We start from the raw sequence: 21,205 nt of genomic DNA, 5'->3' as shown, positions 1-21,205 counted from the left end.
ACAGTTTTTATTATTCCCTTTCCCTTCTACCTTCTTGCACTGCCATTTTTCCCTTTGTACTTTAAGGAGAGATCCTTTAGAATGGAAAACACACATACTCCAGCATTTCCTTTATATTGTTCAGTGCCAGACATGGAGAGTTGCAGAGGATGAGGTTGCTCTGTGGTCTTAGTTGAAATTAATATCTTTTTAAAGATGCAGCGGTGAGTAAATAAGTGACAGCAACCTGTCAATCATGAAAGCAGTGCCCAGTGGTCCAAGATTATGACACTGCTCAAGGCTGGCTGAATCCTGCTCAGAATAATCTATTGAGACATGAGCATGTCCCTTTACAGAGGATGGACAGATCACAACACTTGCACACTGGACCAAACAATGCTAATGTAGCATTTTCTTGAAATCTACTGTGTTTCAGCAACTTGATGAAACTTTACCTATATTATGTCATTAAGAGATAAGTATTATTCTTGCCACTTTTTTACGGATTAAGAGACTGAGGTTTAGATACCTTACTTGGTCCAAGTCCTGTACATACAGGGTAGATGAAAGATTATTGTCATTGAGTTGCTAAGTAATGACTGACTCTTTTGCAATGCAAGATTAAAACCCTAGTTTTTCTGAGTCTGATGCCCCTGCTCAAAGCCCCACGTGACACTGCTCTACAGAGTACCCTGCTCATTGAAAGGAATTGGGGCTGTGGTACATGAGATAAGGCTATAGAAGCTGTTGGGCAGATGTGGCAGAAAGAGTAGAGGAAGAAGAAAACTTGTGCTGCCATCAAACATTTTAAGGGTTATAACGTGGAAAAGAGCTTCCATTTGTTCCTTGTTTTATGACTCCAGAGGAATAAAAGGCTTTTGGAGTGGCAGTCACTGAGCCATAGAACAAAGAAAGATCTCCTTAGCTCCTTAGCTCTCAGTGGTTCACAGAGGAGACTTGCTTCTGGAAGAAGCAAGATCCTGCCTCTAGAGGTGTTGCATAATTGGCAGAGATTGAGTGGGAAATATGCATTAGGTACACGACGGGCTATCTTTAAAAATTCTGTTCAGCAGTGAAATATGTATATAAACACACTCTGTAGACTAGAGAAAATTGATCTGGAAACTCATCCATTTTAATAGAATTTACACTGGAAGCCGTTTTCCTAATAACAATGAGAGCAAACCACAGACATTGTCTTCTCAGTTTCCTGAGTGTTCAGAGGTGTGAAATTTTGAGATGTTTGCCATGGTGGTTGAGGGTCTGTGGTTGGAGAAACCTAAGTGATATCTCCTACAAGAAAGTCTGTTACTCTAATTTCATGTGTTACATGCCCAAGTCCATTTTCTATTGCAGTTGCTGGATGGACAGAGTGGGCAAAATCTGTGTTCATACTAAGTGACCCACTGTGAATGCTTGCTCTTCATTATCCTTTCTGGAGTGGAACTCTTCATCAAGATGGCAAAGGTGAAAGAAGAAATTGTTGGCACATCTGCAGTGTTTTCAAACCCTGAGTAGGCAGTAGTGACTCAGGACATTTCCTTTTAGCAATCAAATACCCTGGGGATACTCCACATTTTCTATGCATCTCCAGGCAGGATTTCAAGACTGGTATGCCATTTTGCTTTTCGTTTAGAGTGCATAAATTCAGAAGTTGTGTGAATTGTTCACCAGGTAACATACCAGTATCACAAGAGGTAATGGCTTTTGAAACTGACCACATGGAACTTGAGAAGGTAAAAGCAGGGCTTCCCACAGCTGATCTTGATCAGCAACATTGCAGTAACATTGCTCTGAATCATTTACTCAAAATGACCCCTAAAATACAATGATATTATCTTTTCACCAGAAACTTCCATGTTACTTCTTAATCACAACTAAAAAGAAATAAGAAGATCTTGAAGCTGTTTAAGTTTCAGTACTGTCTGGAATGTACTATGGGATTGAGAAAAAGGTTATGTAAAGATGACTTTGGGTGGGGGCGGTGCTTCCTCAGAATTCCAAGGGAAGAGCAGGGGCAGCATTTAACTCCTTTCAGATCAACGCAGGTTTCTGCTGTAGTTCAGTCACTAAGTAGTGTCCACCTCTTGCGACCCCGTGGACTGCAGCATGCCAGGCTTTCCTATCGTTCACCATCTCCCAGAGTTTGCTCAACTCATGTCCATTGAGTTGGTGATGCCATCCAACCATCTCATCCTCTGTTCCCTCCTTTTTTTCCACCTGCCCTCAATCTTTTCCAGCATCAGGGTCTGTTCCAATGAGTCGGCTCTTCCCATCAGGTGGCCAAAGTATTGGAGCTTCAGCTTCAGCATCAGTCCTTCCAATGAATATTCAGGGTTGATTTCCTATAGGATTGACGAATTTGATCTCCTTGCTGTCCAAGGGACTCTCAAGAGTCTTCTCCAACACCACAGTTCAAAAGCATCAATTCTTTGACATTCATCCTTCTTTGTGGTCCAACTCTCACATCCATACATGACTACTGGAAAAACCATAGCATTGATAATATGGACCTTTGTCACCAAAGTGATGTGACTTTAGTCTATTGTATAGTCTCCTCTAGTATCTTGTTAATGTTTAATTTTTATTTATATTGAGGTATTTATTGTAGACAGTCTTTAAAGTCAAATAATATTAAAGTTTGTTTTCCTTCTCACCATCTCATTTTCCACTCTTTGGGTCTGATCATTCTCAACTTGTTCAGCTATTGTGTCCAATAATCACCCATGTATCTTCAGTGGCATGATTCCATTACTAGTCTATCATACTTAATGTTTTAGATGTTAGGAAAGGCAGAGGAACCAGAGATCAAATTGCCAACATCTGCTGGATCATCGAAAAAGCAAGAGAGTTCCAGAAGAACATCTACTTCTGCTTTATTGACGATGCCAAAGCCTTTGACTGTGTGGATCACAATCAACTGTGGAAAATTCTGAAAGAGATGGGAATACCAGACCACCTGACCTACCTTTTGAGAAACCTGTATGCAGGTCAGGAAGCAACAGTTACAACTGGATGTGGAACAACAGACTGATTCCAAATAGGAAAAGGAGTACGTCAAGGCTGTATATTGTCACCCTGCTTATTTAACTTCTATGCAGAGTACATCATGAGAAATGCTGGGCTGGAAGAAACACAAGCTGGAATCACAATTGTTGGGAGAAATATCAATAACCTCAGATATGCAGATAACACCACCCTTATGGCAGAAAGCGAAGAATAACTAAAGAGCCTCTTGATGAAAGTGAAAGAGGAGAGTGTGAAAGTTGGCTTAAAGGTCAACTTTCAGAAAACGGAGATCATGGCATCCTGTCCCATCACTTCATGGCAAATAGATGGGGAAACAGTGGAAACAGTGTCAGACTTTATCTTTTTGGGCTCCAAAGTCACTGCAGATTGTGACTGCAGCCAATGAAATTAAAAGATGCTTACTCCTTGGAAGGAGAGTTATGCCCAACCTAGACAGCATATTGAAAAGCCAAGACATTACTTTGCCAACAAAGGTTCATCTTGTCAAGGTTTTTCCAGTGGTCACGTATGGATGTGAGAGTTGGACTGTGAAGAAGGCTGAGCGCTGAAGAATTGATGCTTTTGAAGTGTGGTGTTGGAGAAGACTCTTGAGAGTCCCTTGGACTGCAAGGAGATCCAACAAGTCCATTCTGAAGGTGATCAGCCCTGGATGTTCATTGGAAGGACTGATACGAAAGCTGAAACTCCAGTACTTTGGCCACCTCATGCGAAGAGTTGACTCATTGGAATAGAGTCTGATGCTGGGAGGGATTGGGGGCAGGAGGAGAAGGGGATGAAAGAGGATGAGATGGCTGGATGGCATCACTGACTGGATGGACATGAGTTTGAGTGAACTCCAGGAGTTGGTGATGGACAGGGAGGCCTGGCGTGCTGCAATTCATGGGATCGCAGAGTCGGACATGACTGAGCGATTGAGCAGAACTGAACTATTGACTATAGAAGATGAAAATTTTTCTTATACCCCTCTTCATGCAGACATATTTATTCTTCTTGGAAACCTGCAGAATAGCTTTATGGTTAAGTCCATATTCAGGGTTTTCATTATTTTGTATTTGTAAATGTTCACTGCTAAGTATACTTCTGCAAACTTTTATTTTTGCTGTGAATTAGTTGATTTTTTTTCTTTTACTCAGCTTTCTTCAAGTTTATGATTAAGATCCCCTACATCCTTTAACAGAAGCTCCAAAAAATAGCTATCAATTCTCTTTCTACACATTCTCCTTCCTGCTTAGCTACAGTCCTGGCACTTGTCTTTGCTGTCATGCAAGGAGATCTCATGTGGTACAGCTTCCATTTTTTGGATATCATGCCTTGATCTTTTTGGTTTAATTCTTTGTTCCAATGGAGCATAATATCTATCAATCTCCTTTAAAAGACAAAAAGGGTGTATAGAAGCAAGATTTTTGGAAAACTTGGATATCTGAAAATGTGCTTACTTACTCCGTTCTAATGTTTGTTGAGTATTGAATTGGATCTGAAAAAATTATAGTCTCTATAAAGGAGGATTCAAATGGTAAGAATCCATGATCCTTGATAAAACTGTGCAATCTAGTGTGCATTTAGGAAGAAAGTGGCCCGAGGACAAACCCAGGGCCTATTGGCAGCAGCTTCTCTGAATGTCACCAGGACAAAGTGAATTCATTTTTATTTCTTAGAGTCATTGGCTTTATTTTTAAAGATGCCAGAGTACTATTATCTCACTGGGTAATAGTGTTGCATATCCACTGGTAGGTAACTGTCCATCTGAGGTAACTATCCATCTCTTATTAGAAGGAAAGGGGCCATATCAGGCCAAGGTTTTGAGTGTTACCCAAATAAAATATGGGCCTTTCATTTAAGAAGAGAATGCTCAGGTACAAGGACCGTGCTTCCTTGGTGGCTCAGATGCTAAAGAATCTGCCTCCAATGCAGGAGACCTGGGTTCAGTCCCTGGGTTGGGAAAACTCCCTGGAGAATATGCTCTAATTCTGAGACTTTTAACCTAAAGTCTTCTGTAGATCATTTACGTGGGTCCTTGAATTCCCTAGACTTAGATGCAGGTGTTATTTGTGTCATTTCGGTACTCTAAGCTTCAGTGACCTAATGATAAGGCGAAGATAATATTAATACCACCTCATATGATGGTTGTGATTTTTGGAATTAAAATATTAAAATATATAAAAATATTTAGAGAGATGCATGACACAAAAGAGTGAAGAACAACTTAACTCTAATCCCCCTCTTTCCTCCATTTAATTGAAGGATAAATTACACAGAGGTTATGTGTCATGTTGATGTGACATTTGCTTTTAGCAGAGCTGAGTTCAGCACACCAGTCTGCTGACTCCTTGTCTAAAATTTTCCCACCTTAGCTTTAGCCAAGTTTATATTTGAGCCTTAACTATCATGATTTCTCACATATTTTACAAGGGAAGGTGAGGTAAAAGTTCTTTGTTCTGAGATTCATTGCCTGCAATTAAATGTGGCCTGAAAGATGCTTCCAAAACAGAAAGTGTGAAGGAAGCAGCATTTAATTTTTCATTATTTATTCTTCTTACCTGGCCATGAGAAATGTGCAAATATAGATAAATTAATGTAGAGGCACTGTTTCCAGTGGTCATGTATGGATGTGAGAGTTGGACTGTGAGGAAAGCTGAGTGCTGAAGAATGGATGCTTTTGAACTGTGGTGTTGGAGAAGACTCTTGAGAGTCCCTTGGACTGCAAGGAGATCCAATCAGTCCATTCTGAAGGAGATCAGCCCTGGGTGTTCATTGGAAGGACTGATGCTAAAGCTGAAACTCCAATACTTTGGCCACCTCATGCGAAGAGTTGACTCTTTGGAAAAGACTCTGATGCTGGGAGAGATTGAGGGCAGGAGGAGAAGGGGACGACAGAGGATGAGATGGCTGGATGGCATCACCGACTGGATGGACATGAGTTTGAGTGAACTCTGGGAGTTGGTGATGGACAGAGAGGCCTGGCGTGCTGCAATTCATGGGGTCACAAAGAGTCAGACACGACTGAGCGACTGAACTGAACTAATACATGTAATTTTTTGCATGTATAATGTTTACAAAATGTTTCCACATGTTATTTACAAACAACTTGATATAGTAAAGTATCACTGCCCATGTTTACGAAGGAGAAACTGAGGACAGAGATTTAAAAAGATTTGCCGTAGGTCACCCAGTTAGTAAGGGTTAGCACTGAAACAGGAGCAGTTGCCTTCTGATTCCAAGCTCAGTTCTTTTTCCATCATACCATGTGTCCTCCTAATCACCATTAGTCATGCTGCACTCATTCTCCAGTGATGGATACATTTCAGAGGTAAGGCTGAAACTGGAGTGGGTTTTGCTGTCCTTGAGGGTTTATAGCTATGCCCTGTGCAGAAGAAATATGTTCTGTTAGCCTGCCGGGTATGACTACACTGAGGGCATGTGGCCTCAAGAACTGGCCAGATACAGGATCCCAGGGAATTTGGGCCAATGCAGTCATTTACCAAGAGATCAACTTTACTCCTTCTATTTCAGGTAGGTGTTAATAGTAGATGAGTGTACAAAATACAAGGGACATGAGGCAAATGTGGCAGCAGAGGTTTATGAAGTTACTCTACTCCTCGAAAGACCCAGCATAATGTGCTATAATTCACGTCCAGTTTTTTGTCAGCTATATGAATCAATAACAATTTTATTTAAAATGATGTTGTGTCAAGGATTTTATCCCTTGGTTTAACCTAAGAGGTAAATACATAAAAATGTTGCTTATATTAAAAATTCCCCTTTATTAATCTTATCTATTTTATTTGAATATTTTTATAAAAAAGAAAAAAATGTCAAAATTTTCCATTGTGAATAAATCTGCCACATACAGGACATGAAGTGATTAGCAATATGTAGTAATATGCAGTGAGCATTTCTGGCTTGCTTGAGATGGGGAAGAAAGTGTTAAATCTTTTCCTTGTTCTTGATTTAACACAGGTGGAACCTCAAAAGGTCTTCAACATGATTAGTGTTATTTTTTTTAAGTGTGAATTGCAGCCTCAGAGGGAAGGCTGAAGCAGATCCTGATGGACAAAAGGTTTGAATTTCATTCCCAATTGTTCACGGTCACGGCCCGGACTACAGAAGTCAACACTGCTCTGGATAATTAGAGACCTTGACTTCACCAGACATGGTCTCATTTTCTCATAAATACAGAAAAGCCTCTTTAGTAAAGAGCTTGTAATTAAAATTATCCATTTTGGATAGTATTTTTGCTGGAGCCCCTGGATAATTTATCTCCTTTCCTTTTCCATAGCTGTAATTGTTTTGAACACTGTATACATCTAGATTGAAGAAACTGTTTCAAGGAAATATCTTAGGAAACACTTAAAAATAATACTCAGCCTCATGTCCTGCATTTTTTACTTTAAATATTTAACAACTAAATTTTACCCAACCCCTAATTTCTCTCACTCCATTTTTTTCATGATTTTCTTAACAAATAAAAACCTCTTGAACTTTAAAATTTTCTATCTATGCTTAAGTACAGGTTTCTCTACCATTGCTTACATTGCTCTATGTGGCTTTAATAAACTGAAGAAGGCTTCTTAGGGAGCACCTCCAAACTCCATCTGGTTCTTGGTTTTATGCTGCCTCTGCTCACCAACCAATCTTTGTGATCTCTTAGAAAGAGCCCAGGCATGTGGCGGGGGTCATGAAGAGGATATTATAAACCATAAGAATTACAAGCCCCAATTATTTGAGCAATTTAAAATTAACTTTGATTTAACTGCTACTTCATCTGTATTGAATGAATGTCTGTCTGTGCTCAGTCGCGTCGAGCTCTTTGTAACCTCATGGACTGTAGCCCGGCAGGCTCTTCTGTCCATGAAATTTTCCCAGGAAAGAATACTGGAGTGGATTGCTATTTCCTGCTCTGGGGGATCTTCCTTACCCAGGTATCCAACTCTCGTCTCTTGCGTCTCCTGCATTGCAAGTGGATTTTTTTTTTTTTTTTACCACTGCACCACATCTGTGTTGGTGTTTTCCAGTTGCCTTTATCTGAAAATTCCAGGTATATTTCTTCAGCGTTCCACTTGCTGGAGAGATGAGAGGAGGGCTGGCAGTGTTGGCGAACAGCTAAGCAACTGCTAGACTATCTGGATGGATATGCTGTCAATCTGCTTTGCTATTTCCCCCTAGTTCTGATTGTGGTTCTGAATTCTTTGAAGACTGAAAAGAAATCCCTGTACTTCACAATCGAGCTAACAGCTCAACTAGGGGAAAAATACTGCTGAAATCTGTCAATGAATGTTGCTAACTTATGTTGCATTTATAGACAGGGAAAAACTAAGCCTAGCAAATCCTTGGGAAGATGTGCAAGCTGGCTGACAGGTGTGACATCTCAGCACAGTAAGTTAAAGCAACACTGAGCAGTGAGTGTTGTCCAATGAGACTTGATTGGTCACAGATGACAATTCCAGCTCCCTGAGGTGTTTCTCCAATGTCTGTGATTAATATCAAATGTCAAGTAAGGCTCACTTCCAACAATAAGGTCTAAAACATACTCAGCTAAAACAACATAGGATTTTCATTTCCCATAACCCAGTGAAGCTATCCAGACATTTCCTGGGGGATTATCCCCAGGATGAATTACATAAAAAGGGCACTACAAGGGCTTTCTTCCTTAAGCAAAACCTCAAGCAGTGCACAACAGAAGCAGATCCTTATCACTTGCATGAGGAATGGTAGGACAGGCCTTTTTATTTTTTTGCCAAAGTTGTTGTGTAGTTCAAGATAGAAGATTCTGAGACAGACTTAGATAGAAGCTGAATAATACATAATCACGGAACAATGACTTCAGTCAAAGCCTGAGTTTGGTTACACATATTCAGAGTGGGAAAAGAAGACGGGTTCTTTGGCTTTTTAGTTATTGACGCAGTATGCTGCTAAGTCACTTCAGTCGTGTCTGACTCTGTGTGATCCCATAGATGACAGCCCCCCATCCCTGGGATTCTCCAGGCAAGAACACTGGAGTGGGTTGCCATTCCCGTCCCTGGGATTCTCCAGGCAAGAACACTGGAGTGGGTTGCCATTTCCCTCTCCAATGCATGAAAATGAAAGCAAAGTTGCTCAGTCGTATCCGACTCTTAGCGACCCCATGGACAGCAGCCCACCAGGCTCCTCCGTCCATAGGATTTTCCAGGCAAGAGTACCGGAGTGGGGTGCCATTGCCTTCTCCTTGATGCAGTATAATTGATTATAAATATGTGTGTGTATAGATGTATATACATTTTCTTGCTTTTGATGCCTACAATAGCCAAAAGTCTTAGCATCAACATCAATAAAATGTATGTATTTATTTTGTAAAAAATATTTTTATAGGAGATGCTTCAAGTCAAAAGTATTAACTTAGCATAATTTGTATAGAAGATATAGATGGTTTTCCATCTTTTGACTCCAGAAAGTGGTTATTTTTAAGCCCTAAATTGTGGATGTGTTCCTGATTCACATGAGCACACTTTTGGAAAGAGGTCATAAGTTGATAATAAAATTGTTTTTATCATTTAATATTTAATTCCTTAGGTTAGTATCTCAGAAGAAATCAAGAAAGTTTGATTTAAACATCCATTTTCTTTGTTGTCCCCTGTCTTCTACTTATCACCTCTATTTCTATGCCTCTCTCTGTATTCATCAATTCCACAGGGATTTGAAGCTGATTAAAGCAGGAGTAGAAATAGTAAAATAGAAATACGCAGTCAAGAATGAATAAATCCCTATTATACATAAAGGAAAAATGGGTTTTAGGAAAGTTTAACAAGCATACATGACTGGGGTCTGAATATGAGAGCCAGGCAGAAGGATCTATACTGTTCTCACTTTAGTCAGGACTGCATTATAATCTGTCTGTGAAATGACAATTGTATGGGATCATTTGTGGTTGGAGGATGAGCAAATAAAGGCTCTGTGGTTAGAAGTGACATTGAGAGTTAGGTTGGCTTGAAACCAAGCTTACACAACACCAATATTAGCAATTAAAAAAAATTTTTTTTAAATGAGAGGGTTGAAGATGGAGGAAGGTCCTAAACTCACCTCTTTCCACAAGCACAATAAGTCTACAGTAGCACAGGGAATAACTCCCTTGGAAAGGGATCTGAAAATGGGACAAACACAGCTTCTGCAATTTCACGTTTTGCCTATTTGATAGGTAAACATTGTTGTATTGTTTTAATTTTCATGTCTTGTGCATTTACTAGTAAGTTTGAGAATTTTTATTTCTAGAAAATTATGTTTACGTTCTTTACTTTTGTTTTTTCCATATTGATTTGAAGAAACTCTGTATATATTAGAGATATTAGCTTTTGTCAATTTCAGTTTTAAAATATTTTCATCAGTTTGATTTTTTTAAACTATATTTTTGACAACTTTGGCATAGAGAATTAAGGATTATATAGTCTTGTTTGCAATTTTTTCATTAATGGCTTTCCTTGTATTCCTTTTATTGTCTTGTTTGGAAACCCATTTTACTTGGAAAGTCCTCTAGCTGTAATTTTTTTCCTGTATCTATTTCTAATGTTCTTCTTCTTCTTTTTTTTAACACTTAGAACTTTAAGCAATATGAAGTTTATGTGACTATTTGGAGTGAGGTGAGTATATAGTTTTATTTTCTTCCATTTAGATATTTTTCCTATTGCCATTAAATATCATTGAATAGTCCATTCTTTTCCCACTAATTTGAAATTCTGCTTTTATTATATACTAAATATCCATGTATTTAGGGATAAGTTTCAAGACTGTATTTTCTTGTTAATTTCTGCATCAGAATTGTGCATCAATAAGTACTGTAACATGTATGTATCTTTTGTTACTCTAGGGAAGAATAATAAAATTATATTTTTATTATTAATAAAATATTTTTTATATAACTGATAAAAATAATTTTTATTCTTATTTTTTTTAACATTCAAGTGTTTTCTATGGTGATTATTTTTCAAGTAAGGGGCATTTATTTAGAACATCTGTTTAAGTCATCTTTTACAGTTGTTAAAGTTGTGTCTTTTCTTATAAATTTGACTTATAAGAAATCAAATTTCTTATTTATTAAGTCCTATTTCTTTATTTCTTTATTATTTACTTAATACTCCTGGAGTTTGCTTATTTATTTTAAAAGATTTTTTGATGGGGACCATTTTTAAAGATTTTACTGAATTTGTTGCAATATTGCTTCGGTTTTGTGTTTTGGTTTTTTGGCCCTTACGCATGTGGCATCTTAGCTTCCTGACTAGGGATCAAATCTGAACCCTCTACATTGGATAGTGAAGTTTTAACCACTGGACCACCAAGGAAGTTCCCTTCTTATTTATTTTTATGTGTTTTTAAATCCATTTTGTTCCTCTTATTACTGAGGGTTTTTTTTTCCTAATTAGGTATTCTTGGTAATAAAGGAAAGCTTTGGTTTTGTGATATTTTAGCTTAATTTAGCTTCTTAATAAACTCTATTAGATCCAATTGCTTCTAATTTATCCATACTCTTTTGAAGATTTCTTCTAGCTCGTGGTAGTATATGACTGCCTCAAGTTCCGATTCAGCCCGCAAGACTCGGCTCAGTTGTCTGCAAAACTCCTTCCCTGTGCAAGGGAGCAGCTGTGTTATAACAAAATGAGCACCGAAGGTACACTGAGCACACAGGAACTGGACTCTGCTTTGTACGCCGTATCAGCTAGGACTGGGCTCAGGTCCACATATCAGAAAACGTGGAGTCGTTTAAACATTGCAAGATGACTTTTTCATTGAAATATAGTTGATTTACAACATTGTGCTAGTTTCAGACGTACACAGCAAAGTGATTCTGATTTATACCTGAAAAGAATCTTTTTTAGATTCTTTTCCCTTTTAGATTATTGCAAAATAATGAGTATAATGTGCTGTGCTGTGCAGTAGGTCCTTATTGGTTGTCTACTTTATATATTGCAGTGTGTTAATCCCAAACTCCAAATTTTATTCTTGCTATGAAATCTGAAGGTGGGAGTCAAGGGCTGGTTGCGTGGTTTATGAAGTCAATCTGTGACATTAAGAAAATTGTTCCTACATTCTAAGAAAATGTGCATCAGAAATTACGTCTGATTTCAGGCTGGCAGGAAGAAGAAGAGCTGAAGTCCATGATCCCCCTTCTTTTAAGGCCACTTCTTTAGAATCATCCCAACTTCTTTCATGTACAACCCATAAGGTAAACCTGCCCATATGGCCACGGCTAGCCAGAGAAAAGTCTGGGGAAAATGGTTGTGGCTAAACTAGCTGTTAATGAGCCCTGAAATCAGAATGTTTATTACTTAGAAAAAGTGGGTAGACATGGGTTTAACTATCTCTTTTAAGTCTCTAAATTCAAGAGTGAATGTCGGTCAATTCAATTTTTTTTTCCCCTGATGACAGAATAATATACTTCTATTGGAAACCACTCGCACAAATCAGAAAATTTAAAGACAAGTAACTGACACTCTACCACTCAGATAAATTTCCATTGCTATCTCTGAACATTTTTTCATATATCTCCTTGGATATACACCACATAATTTTACAGAAATGGCATTATTTCATGCATTCCTTGCTTTCACTAAATCTGCTGAGTGGCTTGTATTTCCTTAAGGTATTTACACGTACCTTACAATTGTCTGCAATGACCTTTCTTCAGAGCTAAGTAAGGCCGTCTTCCTCCCCTTCTCAGCGTAGCCAGTTCTTTGCTCCATTGGTGTGGTTAACTTCCTTCCTTCCTGCTTCTCACTATGGCTTGCTACCTCACTTTCTTTAGGGTTTTGCTCAAATGTGTTTTTCTCAGTGAAGCCTCTTGAAATCCACTCCATTTATAACTATATTCATCACCATCCATTTCATATTTTATTTTAATTTTCTCCGTAGAACTTATCACCTTTTAAAATGTTATATATATTTAGTGATTTTTCTATTTTCTGTTTCTTCCCAAGACAATGGAAACTCCATGAAAGTAGGGATTTTTGTCTTGTTCCCTGTTATCCAGTGCATAGAATAGTGCTCAGTCCAAAGTAAGTACTCAATAAATCCTTGTTGAGTGAATAAATCCATAGTGCCTCATAACACCTGATCACATCATTAGTTGTGAGGATTGAATGAGATAACATGGATGACAACACAGCACTGGGACAGAAGGCGGAGGCTCAGAAGAGGGATGCTGAAGCTGCTTTTATTTCCATGTTTCTCTCAGAATACCTGCCATCCTATCTTTAAATTTTTATTTAAATGTTTATTTCACCCTTAAGCTCCATGGACTCCTTAAACCATTTTCATTTGTTTTGGCATCACTGGCATTGATCATGGCCTAGTATAAAGTAGGTGGTCTTTAAGTCAGAACTGACATGAATCATTTGTGGCTATTCCTAAATCTGCACACTCTGCCATGCTTTCTAATTTCTAAATGCTTTCCCCTGCTCTCTGTACTGAAATATTTATGAAGCTATTTGGTACTCAGAGGAAATCAAGTTTTAGCACAGCTGAGGCTATCTTCTCTCTCTAGCCAATGGTTTTGTTGAAAGCTCATTTTAATAAATGCACTAGAGAGGCATTTTTGAATAGGGAAGCGTCATTCAGCTTTGTGAAATGTCCAGGTGGAATAAGCATTAGATGCTTTTGTTATTTCTGCCACTTTGGTTAATGAAGCTGTCCCATTTATAATATAATTAGAGCCAGTGCAATCCTCTCACCAAATATAAAGTGACACACACAGGGTCTTGTTATTAAAGTGTTTCCTCTGAAGAGTCACAGGAAACCATTCAAACACAGGACTTGACATCCTAGGGTAAATACATCCAATTAAGAAAATGGTAAGTAATTTCATGAGAGAAATTCTAATTCTTACTAAAGATGTTCAGTATCAAATCACCTTTAATTTTTTAAAATCCAGAGGAAGCTATTGTATAAACAAGTTTTTGTTTTCCCTGGATGGGACATTTTTATAAGGCTGTGGTAAAAATTCTACCTCTAAATACAAATTCAGAATTCAAGGAGAGGAAAAAAAGTGAGTCTATAGTGAGCTCCTAGAGACTGAAGACAAAATTAGTCTTTGAAATTCGGTAGTCTCACTCCTAAGAGTGCAAGATGAGTCAACAAAAAACATAGAGCTCTGCGGAGAAAAAATTCAGCTCCTCTTCACGGTCTGTTAGGCCAGATACTTTTCTATCAGTCAGGACTTTCTTGTCTCTGTTTCAGATATCAGTGTTATACATAAAGTGGCAACTCCTCTGAGTTAACTTGCTTTACACACTGATTGCCTGACTCTTCCTTCCATCCATCCAGCTCATCCCTCAAACGACCCTATACACATTTTCCAGAGCAAGTGTTGCTTTTCTCCAGGGCTTGATAAATGTGTACATCTTTCTTAGCCAAAAACGTCTACATACAGTCAAGAAAATGGACTCTGTAGAATTGAAACATCTTGGGCTTTAACTGAGTCACATTTATTTCATCTACCAGACTGAATACCCTGAGTTCTGTATCGATCATTTATAGCTACTGTAGTTGAAGTATGATAACTTTTTTAAATCCATGCAACACATATTTTAGGGTTTGGCAGAGATGCACACTAAATCTTTACACAGCAAATTTCTAAAGCAGTATGAACAGGTAGGTTAAATCGTACTTGGATTTGTAAACTTTCAGGATTTCAGGACTCTGATGTAGGATTTAATGCTACTTATAAGAAAGAGGCTGGAGAAGGCAATGGTGACCCACTCCAGTAATCTTGCCTGGAAAATCCTACGGGTGGAGGACCCTGGTGGGCTGCAGTCCATGGGGTTGCTAAGAGTCAGACACGACTGAGCGACTTCACTTTCACTCTTCACTTTCGTGCATTGGAGAAGGACATGGCAACCCACTCCGATGTTCTTGCCTGGAGAATCCCAGGGACGGAGAAGCCTGGTGGGCTGCCTACTATGAGGTCGCACAGAGTCAGACATGACTGAAGCGACTTAGCAGCAGCAGCATAAGGAAGAGGCAGATATCCTAAGGGCTTCACTGGTGGCTCAGCGGCAGAAAAATCCACCTACAATGCAGGAGACCCCTGTTCGATCCTGGGTTGGGAAAATCCCCTGGAGAAGGAAATGGTAACCCACTCCAGTATTCTTGCCTGGAGAATCCCATGGACAGAGGAACCTGGTGGGCTACAGACCGTGGGGTCACAAAAAGTCTGACATGACTGAGTGATTAAGCACATACCAATATCTCAATGTCATTTCTCCTTTAAAACTTCCTCTTCTTCTGTTTGAAGATGCCAGGCACCCTTGAGAAGTAGTAAGCTTAGTTAAAAAACCTGAACTTAACATCTGAGAGAACCAGATTCATGTCTCCATCTTGTCATTTACTAGCTTTGTGACCTTTGGTGACATCTTTATCTGAGTCATACAAAATACAGCCAATAACCCCTGTTTTATTGGATGAATGTAAGGAAAAAAATGAGTTTATGTTGCTTGGATTTTATATACAGCAGGAGGAAAGTAAATGGTAGTTGTTTATTTACCACATTTTTGGGTAAAATTTTAGTATTTCACATGGGGGATTCTCTATAGTAGATGATGTTTTAGTTGACCAAACCAAAAAAAAGCTTATTGTAATTTATAGCAGGCTTTGTAAATAAAAGGGCTTCCCTGGTGGCTCAGCTGGTAAAGAATCCACCTGCAATGTGGGAGACCTGGGCTCGATCACTGGGTTGGGAAGATCCACTGGAGAAGGGAACAGCTACCCACTCCAGTATTCTGGCCTGGAGAATTCCATGGACTGTATAGTCCACAGGGTCACAAAGAGTCAGACATGACTGTGTGACTTTGGGCTTCCCTCATAGCTCAGTTGGTAAAGAATCTGCCTGCAATGCAGGAGACCCTGGTTTGCTTCCTGGGTCAAGAAGATCTGCTGAAGAAGGGATAGGCTACCCACTTCAGTATTCTTGGGCTTCCCTTGTGGCTCAGCTGGTAAAGAATCTGCATGCAATGAGGGAGATCTGGGTGCGATTCCCAGGTTGGGAAGACCCCTGGAGAGGGGAACAGCTACCCATTCTCCATTCTGGCCTGGAGAATTTCATGGACTGTATAGTCCTTGGGGTTGCAAAGAGTCGGACATGATTGAGCAACTTTCACTTTCATAAATAAAACATTTTAGAGCCATTTTAGTTGTTCTTAAAGCATTGTTATTAGTAATATTTACCCTAGTCACTAAATAAAGGCTATTTAACACAACACATTATGATCCTGTGTTCTATATCTGTAGATGAACATGGCTGTTCTTTCTAGAGCCTTTCAGAGTGGTTGTCACATTTAGTAAGAGCATTTGTGTATATTTTGTAATAACTTGAGTTTTTAGTTTGGGGAAGGAGGAATATGAGAGCAAAGTGTTTGGGAATCACTTGGAAATGAACAAAGTGTGAATAACTTAGGGTGCCTAAAGGACAGAATGACTGAGTTGCTTTAAAGGTTGGTATGTAGGCTGTTGAGGGACATTTGTCAAGACAAGAACCAACGTGAGGTTCATTGCACAGAGGAGGAAAATGGTAGGGGTGGTTTTGACTTCAGTTGGTCAGGCTGTGGCAGGGTGAACAGATTGAAAACCCAATTTTCTCATTGACAGAAAAGCTGAAGGAAATTACATGAAAATGAGAAAAGACACTTCAGGTCATTCTGCTCTGTTTGAAGTGGAAACTTTAGGGACAGAATGCAGACAAAGCATGAACTTTAATTAAGCCTGGATTGTTCGTGTGAGTGTGTGAGTGTGAGTGTGTGTGTGTGTGTGTGTGTGTGTGTATGTGCGCGCGCGCGTGCGAGTTATTTTTCCCCTGAGGCATTCCTCTTTAGAGGCATGACAGTCCATCTGGGTTATTTTTTTTTATTAGATTTTGTGTAATTGCCCCGCTCACTTCAGCCGTGGTGTTATTGATGCACCGGTCCTTTCTGGCCTCTATCATGACCTCACTGGCATTTCATTCACGCACAGGAAGCCCGAAGAGAACTGCTGTGTTATACGCAAAATGTCTGCAAAGTCGAGGGCACTCAGCTTAGAGCACAATGGCTGATAATTTCAATTTTCTGGTATGAAAACATGAAACGTATCCAGTATTTTTGTCAAAACTGTGTGGTAAAACTAAAGCCGCATATCTGGCTATGTTCAGTTACAAGTATTTTAACGAGAAGCAGAGAGGAGCAAGATGAAGCGGGGGCAGGGGGTCACAGTCCTTCTGGAACAGAGCCCCGTTGGGAATTTGGAAGTATGGGGGTGGCTCTGACACACCACCACAGTGTGTGTGGTGGGCCAGAGGGAGCAAAAGAGAACAATCACGTCCTGGAAAAGATGCAAAGGCCCCGATGAAAGAACATTCTTAGGAAACAGATGGGGGAAGGAAAAGTTAGGTTAAGGAAGCGGGGGGGAACTAGCCAGCCGAACTGGTCTGGAAGGATTTGGAGATGAAGAACTAATTCCTCTGGTGGTTCCTATGCTTTCAACACACTGGGGAGGAAAAACTGCTTTTTGAAAGAACTGGGAGGAATGATCAAAATCACTTAAGTGAGCCCCAACTCTGGTTTTGGATATGTCACCAACAAACTCCCTATATGACTTGGGGCTTATAGTTCACCTCTGAGAGGAGGGAGTCTGAAAGAATGATCACTGAGGACCTCAGGCATTTTGGTTGTCAATATTTATTTGAACTAGTGGATGACACAGACCTGGTGACTTGAAAGAAAAATTAGGAACTTGGTTAGAAAATTCTCAAAGGCAAACTTTGCATATACAATCCTCAAATATTCAGATTTAGAATGTGAAGGAGAACACCAGTCAGAAGCCTTCCTCTGTTTTCAAAATTAATTTTTATTGGAGTATCATTGCTTTTTAATGTTGTGTTACTTTCTACTGTGCAGAAAAATGAATCAGCTATACATATATCCCCTCTCTCTTTTGGACTTCCTCCCCATTCAGGTTGCCACAGTCCATTAAGTAGAGTTCCCTATGCTATACAGTAAGTTCTTATTATCTATAATATTATTATTATATTATAATATTATCTTATTATCTATAAGATATCTAGTTTTCTATTGTATGCATATTGTCAATAGTACTTGTGTGTTAATCCCAGTTTCCCAGCTCCTTCCGTCCCCCTGCCCTTTGGGCTTCCCCTGTGGCTCAGCAGTAAGGAATTCCCCTACGGTGCAGGAGATATGGGTTCTATCCCTGGGTCGGGAAGGTACCCTGGAGGAGGGCATGGCCACCCACTTCAGTATTGCCTGGAGAATCCCATGGACAGAGAAGCCTGGCAAGGCTACAGTCCATAGGGTGGCAAAGAGTTGGACACTACTGAAGGGACTTAGCACACAGCACCCCTGTCCTGTCCCAGAAAGTGAAAGTTGCTCAGTCATGCCCAGCTCTTTGCCACCCCATGGACTGTAGAGTCCTTGGAATTCTCCAGGCCAGAATACCGGAGCGGGTAGCTTTCCCTTCTCCAGGGAATCTTCCCAAACCAGGGATCAAACCCAGGTTTCCCGCATTGCAGGCAGATTCTTTACCAGCTGAACCACAAGGGAAGCCTTCCTCTTTACCCCGAAGTCCTCCTTGTTTAGGAGCTCCTTTGATAGGATGTCCACAGCTTGACTGTTTTCCCAGTTCCACCATTCACTTTGGAAAATTCAGTTTAGGGAAGGTCAGAATTTGTACTAATAATGCAAGAGAGATAAGAAGTCCATGTATCTTTCTTCTTAAGAGTTGGGATCATGGGGAGTATGACATCCTTCCCTTTTGAAAGTAGCAAGCTATCTTGGCAGTAGAGAGTCTTAATTCTGGCCCAGAAAGGCCTTCCATTTAGGAGGTTACACTGAGCCAGTGAACTCTGAATTCCTTGCAACTAGCTTGCTGTTTGTAGAAAGATAAATGCTAGTTTAAAAAAACCACAACTTTGGATATTTATTTACTGAGAGAATCTTTCTGTTGGAGAAAATATGGCCTTAGGAGCAATTATCTGGCATTTATTGCTGTAGATAGTATACCTTGCTTTTTAATCTTGATTTACAGGGAAATGTGGAGGAACTTTCTGCTAAGCCAGAAATTTTCTTCTTGACTATTCAATTTCTCATCTTTATTTTCAGGTATTTATTTTCAGGTTCTAAAATATTTTTAATATTTAAAACATTTTCCTTTAGGTTTATTTTCATCTATGAAATTATTATAGAATATAATATAAATTAATAATTAATATAATATAGAATATAAAATAAATTAATATAATACAAATTAGAATAATTTAAAATTAATTAAGGATTTAAACCCAAATTCCAAGCATGGTTTGTTACTATTTTCACCTCTGAATAGCCATGTTGCCTTAGATAATTATTTCACTGAATGCAGCCGTAAGATGTGTTTTTACAACTCCAGATTCACTGTCTGTTAATGAAAAATGCAGTCAAATAGCTGGTTGGTTGTTCTGCAAAATTGCAAATCAGCAGAATACTTACTCTTAATTAACTGAATACAGAGAAGACCATGTGGTCATTTCTTCAGTGTGTTCATTGTTAAGATTCAGATTATTGAAAAGGCAAATGATACCTTATTTGCTGCAGTCTGCATATGGGTGTAGGGGAAAGGAGAGAATAGGAATGAAATTAAATGATTTGAACCTTTAAAAGCAGTCTTGCCTTTTCTTGCACGAAGTGTTTTTTCCCCCCTCTGTTTTAAGATCTCCTTTGGACTCTCACTGGGAATGAAAGAGCCTTCTAAACACTGTCTAGTCTGAGCTTACCTAGTCCTTAAAGCACCAAGTAACTTCATATAGTTCTTATAACTGGGTTCATCCATTATTATTCTGGGTGGCTCACCATGGATGCTTTACCAGATTGCAAAGGTCTTCATTTTTCATTTACTTTTATTCAAGTTGAAAGTTTAGAGAAATGTGATGTATATTAACCTTCAACCCACCCTAGGCCTTAATTGACTTGAAAATGCATGAGCCAAGATTTTATTTGGTGGTATTTAAGCCAAGAAATTTCTTTGGAGGGAATGATGCTGAAGCTGAAACTCCAGTACTTTGGCCACCTCATGCGAAGAAGTTGACTCATTGGAAAAGACTCTGATGCTGGGAAGGACTGGGGGCAGGAGGAGAAGGGGATGACAGAGGATGAGATGGCTGGATGGCATCACCGACTTGATGGACGCGAGTCTGAGTGAACTCCGGGAGTTGGTGATGGACAGGGAGGCCTGGCGTGCTGCGATTCTTGGGGTCGCAAAGAGTCGGGCACGACTGAGCAACTGAACTGAACTGAACTGAGGCCAAGAACATTTTTTGAAGATTGAAAATTATTCAGAAGTTAAGACATACAGACACTGACACCTAATCATGTTTTCATTTTAAATAGGATCAGAGGAACAAGGTGATATGAAATCATTCAATATTACCTGAGAGGAGAGGGATTTCACTCAAAGGTGGAGTGAACTCCAGATGTGTTCATATTGCTGTGCCTGAGGGGTTTGGCTAACTAGAACATCCTGAGGCCAAAGTCAAGATAGCCAATCACAGTAATGGGGAAAAGCCAGAGGAACCAAAGACCAAATTGCCAACATTCTTTGGATCATAGAGAAAGCAAGGGAGTTCCAGAAAAACATCAATGTCTGCTTCACTGACTGTGTTAAAGCCTTTGAGATCACAACAAACTATGGAAAATGCTTGAACAGATGGGAATCACCAGACCTGTCTCCTGAGAAACTTGCATGCGGGTCAAGAAGCAAGTTAGAACCGGACATGGAACAATGAATGAACTGGTTCAAATTGGGAAAGGAGTATGTCAAGACTGTATACTGTCACCCTGCTTATTTAACTTATATGCATAGTACATCATGTGAAATGTTAGGCTGGATGAATCACAAGCTGGAATCAAGGTTGCCAGAAGAAATATCAACCACCTCAGATATGCAGATAATATCACTCTAGTGGAGAAAGTAAAGAGGAACTAAAGAGCCTCTTGATGGGGGTGAAAGGGAGAGAGAAAAAGCTGGCTTAAAACTCAACATTCAAAAACCTACAATCATAGCATCTGGTCTTATCACTTCATGGAAAATAGATGGGGGGAAAAGTGGAAGCAGTGACAGATTTTATTTTCTTGGACTCCAGAATCACTGCAGATGGTAACTGCAGCCATGAAATTAAAGACACTTGCTCCTTGGAAGGAAAGGTATGACAGACCTAGAC

The 21,205-nt window shown here is 39.4% G+C and overlaps 1 long non-coding RNA gene across 2 annotated transcripts in view; it reads left to right on the top strand.

Moving 5' to 3' along the window:
- LOC138442371 (uncharacterized) overlaps nt 1–21,205 on the top strand; it is a 75,221-nt gene that overhangs the window by 38,220 nt on the left and 15,796 nt on the right. The window contains exons 2-3 of one of the 2 annotated variants that reach the window (XR_011257670.1): nt 10,575–10,616; nt 11,510–11,641. This is a non-coding gene — a long non-coding RNA (uncharacterized lncRNA). Of the gene's footprint in view, nt 1–10,574; nt 10,617–11,509; nt 13,061–21,205 lie in introns of those variants that run through there. The other variant, XR_011257669.1, reaches the window with a different exon arrangement.

The sequence above is a fragment of the Ovis canadensis genome, chromosome 6, assembly GCF_042477335.2.
Source record: "Ovis canadensis isolate MfBH-ARS-UI-01 breed Bighorn chromosome 6, ARS-UI_OviCan_v2, whole genome shotgun sequence".
NCBI lineage: Eukaryota > Metazoa > Chordata > Mammalia > Artiodactyla > Bovidae > Ovis > Ovis canadensis.
The sequence above is the reverse complement of the archived record's forward strand: the minus strand, read 5'-3'. Positions and strand labels throughout refer to the sequence as shown.